The 12475-nt window shown below is 41.9% G+C and overlaps 1 protein-coding gene across 1 annotated transcript in view; it reads left to right on the forward strand.

Annotated features, from left to right (window-relative positions):
• Nucleotides 1-12475, forward strand: part of fnbp1b (formin binding protein 1b) — a 170024-nt gene that overhangs the window by 44311 nt on the left and 113238 nt on the right. The window lies entirely within an intron of this gene.

Here is a 12475-nt window from a genome sequence, read left to right on the forward strand (position 1 = left end):
TTCGGTAATCAAAGTACAAAACCCAAAAGCAGTGAAATTGGCACGTTGTGTAAATGGTAAATAAAAACTAGGGATGTTCGATGATGGCTTTTTGCCGATATCCGATATTCCGATATTGTCCAACTCTTTAATTACCGATACTGATATCAACCGATATATGCAGTCGTGGAATTAACACATTATTATGCCTAATTTGGACAACCAGGTATGGTGAAGATAAGGTACTTTTTAAAAAAATTGATAAAATAAGATAAATAAATTAAAAACATTTTCTTGAATAAAAAAGAAAGTAAAACAATATAAAAACAGTTACATAGAAACTAGTAATTAATGAAAATGAGTAAAATTAACTGTTAAAGGTTAGTACTATTAGTGTACCAGCAGCACGCACAACAATCATGTGTGCTTACGGACTGTATCCCTTGCAGACTGTATTGATATATATTTATATATAATGTAGGAACCAGAATATTAATAACATAAAGAAACAACCCTTTTGTGTGAATGAGTGTGAATGAGTGTAAATGGGGGAGGGAGGCTTTTTGGGTTGGTGCACTAATTGTAAGTGTATCTTGTGTTTTTTATGTTAATTTAATTTAAAAAAACACAAAAAAACCCGATACCGATAATTAAAAAAAACGATACCGATAATTTCCGATATTATATTTTAAGGCATTTATCGGCCGATAATATCGGCAGGCCGATATTATCGGACATCCATCCATCCATCCATCCATTTTCTACCGCTTATTCCCTTTGGGGTCGCGGGGGGCGCTGAAGCCTATCTCAGCTACAATCGGGCGGAAGGCGGGGTACACCCTGGACAAGTCGCCACCTCATCGCAGGGCCAACACAGATAGACAGACAACATTCACACTCACATCCACACACTAGGGCCAATTTAGTGTTGCCAATCAACTTATCCCCAGGTGCATGTCTTTGGAAGTGGGAGGAAGCCGGAGTACCCGGAGGGAACCCACGCAGTCACGGGGAGGACATGCAACATCTCTAATAAAAACAGAATACAATGATCTGCAAATCCTTTTCAACCTATATTTAATTGAATAGACTACAAAGACAAGATACCTAACGTTCGAACTGGAAAACTTTGTTATTTTTTGCAAATATCAGCTCATTTGGAATTTGATGCCTGCAGCATGTTTCAAAAAAGCTGGCACACGTGGAAAAAAAGACTAAGAAAATTGAGGAATGCTCATTAAACACTTATTCGGAACATCCCACAGGTGAACAGGCTAATTGAACAGATGAGTGCCATGATTGGGTATAAAAGCAGCTTTCATGAAATGCCGTGCCAACTTTTTTGCAATGTGTTGCTGCCATTAAATTCTAAGTTAATGATTATTTGCAAAAAAAAAAACGTTTCTTAGTTCGAACATTAAATATCTTGTCTTTGCAGTCTATTCAATTGAATATAAGTTGAAAATGATTTGCAAATCATTGTATTCTGTTTTTATTTACCATTTACACAACGTGCCAACTTCCCTGGTTTTGGGTTTTGTATTTTTTCGGCGGTCAAGTTTTCGGTACATCACTTGTCAATAATAGGCTATATCAAATATACATCAAATATCAATTCATACTGGAACGACCTGCTGGTAGTAATGTAAAATGTTTGTGTGGTTTGGATTTAATGTCAGTTTTTCCCATGTTTGCAAACACACCGTCTGTGCCTGAAAGGTGATTGGCGGAGAATGAGGAAGTGTTGTGTGTAAGGGAGGTAAAACCTGATAAAATTGTGCCATTTGTAATAGCGTCGGACTTCCATTGGGGGCTAAAATATATTATGTTACCTTTTAATTTGTGTTTAAGTTGTCATGTGGGGTGGGTCGCAGCTTGCTGCGAGGTTCGTTCCCCCGGGATGCAAACGGACCACTCCGGACAGGACGTGCAGGTAGGAACATAATTTATCCTCAAAAACTCGAACAAGTCCCAAAGCCAGAGGAGAAACGTGCCGATCGCACTGGACGGTAGGGCTAACACTTAGCATGGACTAGAGACAGGCAATACTCACGTAATCGATTCATGAAGCAAACAATGAAGCCAGCCAGGCTGACTGACCGGCAAAGGCAGGCTTAAATAATGCCTCTGATTAGTGCTCGGGAAACAGGTGAGCGTCCCGAACACCAATCAGAGGCAGGTGAAAATAATAAGCAACCATAGTAACTAAAACAAACTCAAGGGTGCACAAAACAGGGACTGAGGGAGTCCAAAACTAACTGAAAATACCAAAAACATGATCCGGGCCACTGATCATGACACAAGTAAAAAAACCAGACTTATTTTCAAGGTGTGGCGGTAATATAAATGCCGTGGCGGTCCGCCACATTAAAGGGGAACATTATCACAAGTTCAGAATTGTTAAAACCATTAAAAATCAGTTCCCAGTGACTTATTATATTTTTCGAAGTTTTTAAAAAATTTTTACCCATCACGCAATTTACCTAAAAAAAGCTTCAAAGTGCCTGATTTTAACCATCGTTATATACACCCGTCCATTTTCCTGTGACGTCACATAGTGAAGCAAACACAAACAAACATGGCGGAAAGAACAGCAAGCTATAGCGACATTAGCTCGGATTCAGACTCGGATTTCAGCGGCTTAAGCGATTCAACAGATTACGCATGTATTGAAACGGATGGTTGTAGTGTGGAGGCAGGTAGCGAAAACGAAATTGAAGAAGAAACTGAAGCTATTGAGCCATATCGGTTTGAACCGTATGCAAGCGAAACCGACGAAAACGACACAACAGCCAGCGACACGGTAGAAAGCGAGGACGAATTCGGCGATCGCCTTCTAACCAACGATTGGTATGTGTTTGTTTGGCATTAAAGGAAACTAACAACTATGAACTAGGTTTACAGCATATGAAATACATTTGGCAACAACATGCACTTTGAGAGTGCAGACAGCCCAATTTTCATCAATTAATATATTCTGGAGACATACCCTCATGTCAGCAGGCCAGGGAAGCTAGGGTCGATATTCTTCTCTTGATCATCTTCGGTGGCATAAGGGACGGTGTGAGCCAAGACATCCAGGGGGTTTAGCTCGCTCGTCTGCCGGAACAAACTGCTTGCCGTGCTACCGAGGTCCTTTGTCCCTGAATCGCTCACACACTCCGGCAGATTCAATGGGGGTCTGTCGGCAGATTTCTTTGACTTTATCGTTGGAAATGCATCTGCTTTGAGTGTCGCAGGATATCCACACATTCTTGCCATCTCTGTCGTAGCATAGCTTTCGTCGGTAAAGTGTGCGGAACAAACGTCCAATTTCTTGCCACTTTCGCATCTTTGGGCCACTGGTGCAACTTGAATCCGTCCCTGTTCGTGTTGTTACACCCTCCGACAACACACCGACGAGGCATGATATCTCCAAGGTACGGAAAACAGTCGAAAAAACGGAAAATAACAGAGCTGATTTGACTCGGTGTTTGAGAAAATGGCGGATTGCTTCCCGATGCGACGTCACATTGTGACGTCATCGCTCCGAGAGCGAATAATAGAAAGGCGTTTAATTCGCCAAAATTCACCCATTTAGAGTTCGGAAATCGGTTAAAAAAATATATTGCCCTTTTTCTGCAACATCAAGGTATATATTGACGCTTACATAGGTCCTTTAAGGGGAAACCCTGCTTTTGTCACCGAGGGTTCACAAAGTAGTCGAACCCAAACTGGAAGAACATTTTGGAAACTCCTTTGAGTAAGTTTGATAGATAGGATAAAGGTAAACCAGCAGATCAGCAGGACTTCTTCTGTCTCTTGTCTTAAAGACAATAGGCCCGAGGTCTTATTGTCCTCATTCCAATAGAACATCTGCACACTCCCCCAAGCAAAGATGCCCCCCCCCCTGCACTAGCGGGACATCTGCTTTGCGTTGACTCAACAGGTTTCCTGTCAGAGGCCCACGAAGGCAGACACCACTGGCAGGCATGACGTTGCTCAGCGGAAACATGCTAATATAAATCTCCATGATACAAATGAGCAAGTGTTGGTTGAAGCGAGACGGCTCGTTCTCGGTCTGTTTCCAAATCTTTTCAGGGTTATTAGCGGGGGTTTCAGCCTTTTGGATCCCGCCTACTCAATCCCCAAAAAGCAGCTGCTCTCTTGTGTCTTTTTAATGACGTATTGATTGTTTTTCTTCCGTGTCCGACCGAGCAGGAAACGGACCTGAAAAAAGTCGTCCCCGGGAGCGTTTACACACTCTTTTGAACCAGTGCTCTGCAAACCTTGTAGGATTGTATCGTGTTTGCGGACGTCAAAGGTCTTGAAGGATCAGCACTTTCTTTGCAGTTGCTTAACAATTATATTTGTACAAGGGGAACATGGTTCTCGGTTTCTGTGGTCAGCACTCGCATGGGCACAGACATTTATTTGAACAACTTCTACCTCACTAGAGATAAATACAGATGGGGTAATAACGTCAGCCAGAAAGTAGTTTAATCGTGTTTTTCATGGTTGATTGTATCGTATTTGATTGAGTCAAGAAGGATAATTTCACACAATTGGCCCCCTTTAGATCTCAGTTATCTCTACAGATCAAATCAGTTGCCCCTCAGTAGATTAGCGTGATCCGCAGATCTAATCTGGAGTGGAGGCTAAATAATGTGCATTAGCATTTAGATGATTCCTAATCCCTATCAGCAGTTGGGAAGGGCTGTGGGTCAGTGGTCTGGTCCTTGAACAACCACATATTTGCTTTCTCTATGTCCACCCTACTTATATTTAGTAACTACTTGGGTCTCCCTTTTGTTCCCCGCTCCAAGTCCTTTCCCATTTCCTGAATAATAACAAAAAGCCTTGCTTCTATTTGTTTTCCTTCATGTACTACCACAATAGACCACGCATCACGGGGAGTGGGACCGGGTCCTGAAATAACAAGCTTGCGTAGGACTGGTTCGGCTCCTGTTGGGACCCCGTATCGCCACTCCTCAGCACTCAGCCTGTTATTAGTCTGTGCTGTGTTTACACAACACATACTTTATGTAGTTAAAGCAAAAATACAGCAGTACCTTAACGTACAAGTACATTAATTTACACAGCCCCCCAGAGATCGACACAATCCTGCCCTCCAGTCCACCGGAACTGAGAAAGTTTGTACGAAGGAGAAGAAGTGGACGACGGAATCAGAGAAACCAACCATTAAAAATGTGTTCTACCAGTTAGCAGCCAACCCGCAGCGCTGTCACTCTGAAGTCACACAAACATTTATCCATGAAAATATGGAGAAGCTACCAATGCCTTGATTGACGCGTTTCAGTTTGTTCTGTCTCTCGGCTGAACAAATTTGCACGGTCAAGCATAACTTTTGGTGCACAAACAGAGCCTTGCTGTCAACTCTGACCTCTCCGGTCCGACACTCAAAAGACGTCCGTGGGCAACATAAACAATGATTTCCTAGTTCCTATTGTTACATGACAGAGGGACGACGGAATCAGAGAAACCAACCATTAAAAATGTGTTCTACCGGTTAGCAGACAACCCGCAGCGCTGTCACTCCGAAGTCACACAAACATTTATCCATGAAAATATGGAGAAGCTACCAATGCCTTGATTGACGTGTTTCAGTTTGTTCTGTCTCTCAGCTGAACAAATTGCACGGTCAAGCATAACTTTTGGTGCACAAACAGAGCCTTGCTGTCAACTCTGACCTCTCCGGTCCGACACTCAAAAGACGTCCGTGGGCAACATAAACAATGATTTCCTAGTTCCTATTGTTACATGACAGAGAAGTACTGTGTAGGAGATGCCTACAAAAAAGTCTGCTTTCAAAGGCAAAGGCTGAACATAATTATTTCATAAAAGTATTGCAGTTTTTTGTACTACATGCTATTTATTGTATTCTCAGGGCATTCAATTGATCGCAACCGGACTATTTGTCTTAGAAGTTGTGTCGCCTCTCATCCAAGTAGGCTTCCCCAGTTCATGCTCATAGACTTAGTTTTGTCAGAGCTGGTCTTGGATTTAGGTCGGGCTACTTGGATGAGAGACAAAACATCTCTCAGACAAGACAGTCCAGTTGCGATTGACAAATATTTCCTTTTTTTTGGTCACGTGCTAGCATGCTAATGCTTTTCAGTAGCATTTTAGCTAATTGTTTATGTTTCACCTAAAAAATCAATGGCTTTTGATTTTGGCGCCATATTAGAAGTATGCTAACTTCTTCTACATTATAGCATGCTAACGTTTTACGATATAATTTTTGATAATTTTATTTGTTTAAACCTCAAAATCATTGTTTTCATCTTATCTTAGGAGTACGCAAACTTTTTAAGTCATCATGCTTGCGTTTGCATGCTAATGTTATATGCTAGCATTTTAATAATAATAATACATAATAATACATTTCACTTATAAGGCGCCTTTCTGGGCACTCAAGGACACCGTACAAAATCAAAACAATAAAATCAATTGGATAAAAACAACAACAACAAACATTTTAGCTGATTTTGTATGTTTAACCTTAAAAATCATGTATTTCGATACTTGGCGCCATCTTAGAAGTATGTTAACTTCTTCTATGTTAGCATGCATAACATTTTATGCCAGCATTTTTACTAATTGTATTCGTTCAAACCTAAAAATCATTCTTTTTGATACTTGGCGCCATCTTAGAAGTTCGCAAACTTTTCCTAGATCATCATGCCAGCTTTAGCATGCTAATGCTTTATGCTAGCATTTTAGCTGAATTTGAATGTTTAACCTTAAAAATCATGTCTTTTGATACTTGGTGCCATTTTAGAAGTATGTTAACTTTTTCTATGTTAGCATGCTAAGATGCTAAGATAATTCGGAAAGTTTACACCTAAAAATCATGGATTTTGATACTTGGTGCCGTCTTGGAAGGATGTTAATTTCTTCTATATTCTATAATGCTAGAATCTCAGCTATTTTTTAATGTTTAAAAATAAAAACCATGGGTTTTGAGACTTAGAAGTATGTTAACATGCTAGCGTTTTTGCAAATTTTATTCCTGTAAACTTAAAATGAATGTGTTTTGAGACATGTCTCCCTCTTGCAAGTATGCTAACTGTTCCCAGCATAACACGCTAACTAACGTTAGCATGTTAATGTTTTATGCTAGTTATTTAGCTTCAATCCACCCCGGACCTGCTCAGTGGCCTCGCGGTTAGAGTGTCCGCCCTGAGATCGGTAGGTTGTGAGTTCAAATCCCGAAGACTATAAAAATGGGACCCTTTACGGTTGGGGCGGTATAGCTCGTTTGGTTGAGTGGCCGTGCCAGCAACTTGAGGGTTACAGGTTCGATCCCCGCTTCCGCCGACCTAGTCACTGCCGTTGTGTCCTTGGGCAAGACACTTTACCCACCTGCTCCCAGTGCCACCCACACTGGTATAAATGTAACTTAGATCTTGGGTTTCACTATGTAAAAGTGCTTTGAGTCACTCGAGAAAAGCGCTATATAAATATAATTCACTTCACTTCACTTCACTTTACCTCCCTTCTTGGCCATCACCATCAAGGGTTGGATTTGAGGGTTAAATCACCAAAAATGATTCCTGGGCGCGGCCACCGCTGCTCCCTACTGCTCCCCTCACCTCCCAGGGGGTAAACAAGGGGATGGGTCAAATGCAGAGGACACATTTCACCACACCTGTGTGTGTGACAATCATTGGTACTTTAACTTAAGTTAACTTAACTTAACCAAAGGTTCATTGCACAATAGCAGGCCCTTAACAAATTATGCGGGATTTTTTTTTAATATGAAAAATTCAGTGTTTTTCTAAAATGTGTTCAAGCCCAAAAATGAACGAAACACCACTTGAATCAAATTTCAGTCCATTAAAGGGGAACACTATCACAATTTCAGAAGGGTTAAAACCATTAAAAATCAGTTCCCAGTGGCTTATTTTATTTTTCGAAGTTTTTTTCAAAATTTTACCCATCACGCAATATCCCTAAAAAAAGCTTCAAAGTGCCTGATTTTAACCATCGTTATATACACCTGTCCATTTTCCTGTGACGTCACATAGTGATGCCAACACAAACAAACATGGCGCATAGAACAGCAAGCTATAGCGACATTAGCTCGGATTCAGACTCGGATTTCAGCGGCTTAAGCGATTCAACAGATTATGCATGTATTGAAACGGATGGTTGTAGTGTGGAGGCAGGTAGCGAAAACGAAATTGAAGAAGAAACTGAAGCTGTTGAGCCATATCGGTTTGAACCGTATGCAAGCGAAACCGACGAAAACGACACGACAGCCAGCGACACGGGAGAAAGCGAGGACGAATTCGGCGATCGCCTTCTAACCAACGATTGGTATGTGTTTGTTTGGCATTAAAGGAAACTAACAACTATGAACTAGGTTTACAGCATATGAAATACATTTGGCAACAACATGCACTTTGAGAGTGCAGACAGCCCAATTTTCATCAATTAATATATTCTGTAGACATACCCTCAATCGCTCTCTTTTCCTGAAAGCTGATCTGTCCAGTTTTGGAGTTGATGTCAGCAGGCCAGGGAAGCTAGGGTCGATATTCTTCTCTTGATCATCTTCGGTGGCATAAGGGACGGTTGTGAGCCAAGACATCCAGGGGGTTTAGCTCGCTCGTCTGCGGGAACAAACTGCCGCCATTGCTTGCCGTGCTACCGAGGTCCTTTGTCCCTGAATTGCTCACACACTCCGGCAGATTCAATGGGGGTCTGGCGGCAGATTTCTTTGACTTTATCGTTGGAAATGCATCTGCTTTGAGTGTCGCAGGATATCCACACATTCTTGCCATCTCTGTCGTAGCATAGCTTTCGTCGGTAAAGTGTGCGGAACAAACGTCCAATTTCTTGCCACTTTCGCATCTTTGGGCCACTGGTGCAACTTGAATCCGTGTCCCTGTTCGTGTTGTTACACCCTCCGACAACACACCGACGAGGCATGATGTCTCCAAGGTACGGAAAACAGTCGAAAAAACGGAAAATAACAGAGCTGATTTGACTCGGTGTTTGAGAAAATGGCGTGACGTCATCGCTCCGAGAGCGAATATTAGAAAGGCGTTTAATTCGCCAAAATTCACCCATTTAGAGTTCGGAAATCGGTTAAAAAAATATATGGTCTTTTTTCTGCAACATCAAGATATATATTGACGCTTACATAGGTCTGGTGATAATGTTCCCCTTTAAAAGTAGAGGAATTTCTTACAATGAATTATGAATCAGTGTTAGCTTGCACATGTTTAAATAATTAGGTTTCTCTTCTTGCTGCCTGCGATTCATATTTAATTAAACTGTGCAACCTTCGCTTGGCTGGATGCTACTCCTCTTTCCCGAGTATCCCGCTGGAGATTATAATGTTATTATTTAACATTTCTGTATTAATAAATCAAGGTTGGTACAATGAAGCGGTCGGGGCTGGGGAAGGGGGGTGGGGGGGTTCAAGGCCACACTGCCCTCAGAGTAACTCCCCCTCAAATGTAATCCCTTCCCGTGTAATCCCGCCTCCTTCCAATCCCCTCTCCCGCCCTCCTGCTCCGCTCACTCCCTTCCCTGTCCTCCCCCTCCATCCTATCCAGTCCACCTTACGCCTGATGGAGCATTAATGCACCGGGCCGCTTCCCATTCTCACTGAGTCGGGGAGAAGCGGGACGGCGGTTCTACTCGCGTGGGCTGCTTTCTCTGGGATTCCTGCACCTTCCTGACGATCGGGGGATTACTTGCAACAGTTTCTTTGTCAAAACTCTTCCCAATCCACAACTCCTCTCCGCTTGTGCGGGAAATGCTTGTGCGGACGCCTGCTTTGGGATGGCGTCCATGACTAACCTGGATTTGGATATTCTCCGAGGGATGAAACGGGATAAAATGCTGCCCCTGCAAAAACGGGTAATGTGAGTTACGTGTGTATTGCAGGAGTGCCTTTTATGGGGAAGGCAACAATGTGTCTGCAGTCAGGCGTGCCCATTGTGTGCGCTCTTTGCTCTGCTGATGATGATGATTCCAATGCACCGTCAGGCAGAGTGAGCTTTGTTATTAAGGAGTGAAAGGTAGCGTAGATGAGCGATTGCTCATTGAAACTAACAATGTCTGCAGGAAACTCCCCTCTCACTCCAAACATTGTTTACCACTAAGTGCTTCATCCGTAAAGGCCGTTTGATCTTTTCTCATACAACACAGCCACTATGGCAGTGTTTTTCAACCACTGTGCCGAGAGATACAGTCTGGTGTGCCGTGGGAGATCATGTAATTTCACCTAATTGGGCTAAAAATATTTTTTGCAAACTATTAATTAGAATCCGCAAATGTGCCGTTGTTGAGTGTATGTGCTGTCTAGAGCTCGGCAGAGAAACCGTGTAATACTTTTCCATATCAGTAGGTGGCAGCCGGTAGCTAATTGCTTTGTAGATGATTTGTCGTGATCACAATATGCGGGAGGCAGCGTGCAGGTAAAGGTATCTAACACTTAAACCAAAAATAAATAAAAGGCGAGTGCCGCTAAGAAAAGGCATTGAAGTTTAGGGATGGCTATGCAAACTGGCTGCAAAGTAAACAAAAACAGAATGCTGGACGACAGCAAAGACTTACAGCGTGTGGAGCAGACGGCGTCCACAAAGTACATCCGTACATGACATGACAATCAACAATGTCCCCACAAAGAAGGATAGCGTCCGCACAACTTAAATAGTTGAAATAAGTTTATTTCGGTCAAATAATCAACCATCAACCATCAACCATTTTATGTGACCAGTTTAACAGTACAGATTATACATATTTAACAATCATACACAAAAAGAAAAAGAATAATAATAATAATACCTGGGATTTATATAGCGCTTTTCTAAGTACCCAAAGTCGCTTTACATGTAGAACCCATCATTCGTTCACACCTGGTGGTTGTAAGCTACTTTCATAGCCACAGCTGCCCTGGGGTAGATTGACGGAAGCGTGGCTGCAATTTGCGCCAACGGGGCAAATAGTGAAGTGTCCCGCCCAAGGACACAACGGCAGCGATTTTTGGATGGTAAGAGGCGGGGAGCGAACCTGCAACCCTCAGGTTTCTGGCACGGTTGCTCTACCCACTACGCCATGCCGCCCCTAGAATGACCGAAAAAGGAATAGGCTGAAGCCTAAGCTTATATTTGCCTATCCTATAGATTTACTGAAAATTAGATTGCCTGGAACATCAACGTTAAAAAAAAAAAAATCAATGGGATGAAGGTAATTGTTACTATATTTTATAATTTTCTATTATTTCACCTTTCAAAGTTTTCTTAAACCTTAACAAAGAACTACATGTCTTCAGCTCATCACTGAGCTTGTTCCACCATTTAACTCCTAAAACTGAAATACATTTGTATTTTATATTCGTTCTTACTTTACCTATTTCAAAAATCAATACCCCCCGTAAATTATAGTTTTCTCCTCTTAATTGAAATTGTCATGACTTGGTCCTGGGGTTTAGTTTTTCTCGAAGGCAACGGAAAGTTGGCTCGGGCGAGACGGGAATTAAGATACATTTTTATTTAAACACTATAAATACAAAACAAGGAAGTAAACAAAAGGCGCGCACAATGGCGGAGAACAAACTATGAAACCAAACACATACACAAAGGCAAAAACTATGAACAACAAAAAACACTAACTGTGGCTTAATAAACAAAAACTTACTTGGCATGGAACCGGCATGAAAAAAGAGCAGCAAGGATCATAAGGGTGTGGAGAGTGTGCAGAAGCATAAATGTGGGGATGTCACCAGAAAGACAAACTGAAAACACTGAACTTAAATACTACAGTCATGATTAACGAAAACAGGTGCGTGACTCAAAACGTGAAACAGGTGCGTGACGTGACAGGTGAAAACTAATGGGTTGCTATGGTGACAAACAAGAGTGCACAATGAGTCCAAACGTGGAACAGGTGAAACTAATGGGTAATCATGGAAACAAGACAAGGGAGTGAAAAGCCAGAAACTAAAGAGTCCAATAACTAAACAAAACATGACTAAGACAAAACCTGATTACACAGACATGACAGAAATAAACTAAGAATACAAGCTGGAAGGCGGTTGTTCTTTACTCGAAACATAATTTCCATTGTTTTTAAAAACACAATATCTGAAAATTTTAACATATTAGAACTTATAAATAATGGATTGGTATGTTCATAGTAGCACGCTTTGTGCATTATTCTTTGAAGTTTAACTATTGGGTCTATGTCATACTTGCCAACCCTCCCGGATTTTCCGGGAGACTCCCGAAATTCAGCGCCTCTCCCGAAAACCTCCCGGGACACATTTTCTCCCGAAAATCTCCCGAAATTCAGGCACACAATATAAACAACGTACCTGCCCAATCATGTTATAACTGTAGAAGGATGGAGGGCGAGTTCTTGGTTTCTTATGTGGGTTTATTATTAGGCAGTATCATTAACGTCCTCCCAGCGCTGCAACAACACACAACAACAGCAGTCACGTTTTGTCTACCGTAAAGCAGTTTGTCTGCCGTAA

Source organism: Nerophis lumbriciformis, linkage group LG11, assembly GCF_033978685.3.
Source record: "Nerophis lumbriciformis linkage group LG11, RoL_Nlum_v2.1, whole genome shotgun sequence".
Lineage (NCBI taxonomy): Eukaryota > Metazoa > Chordata > Actinopteri > Syngnathiformes > Syngnathidae > Nerophis > Nerophis lumbriciformis.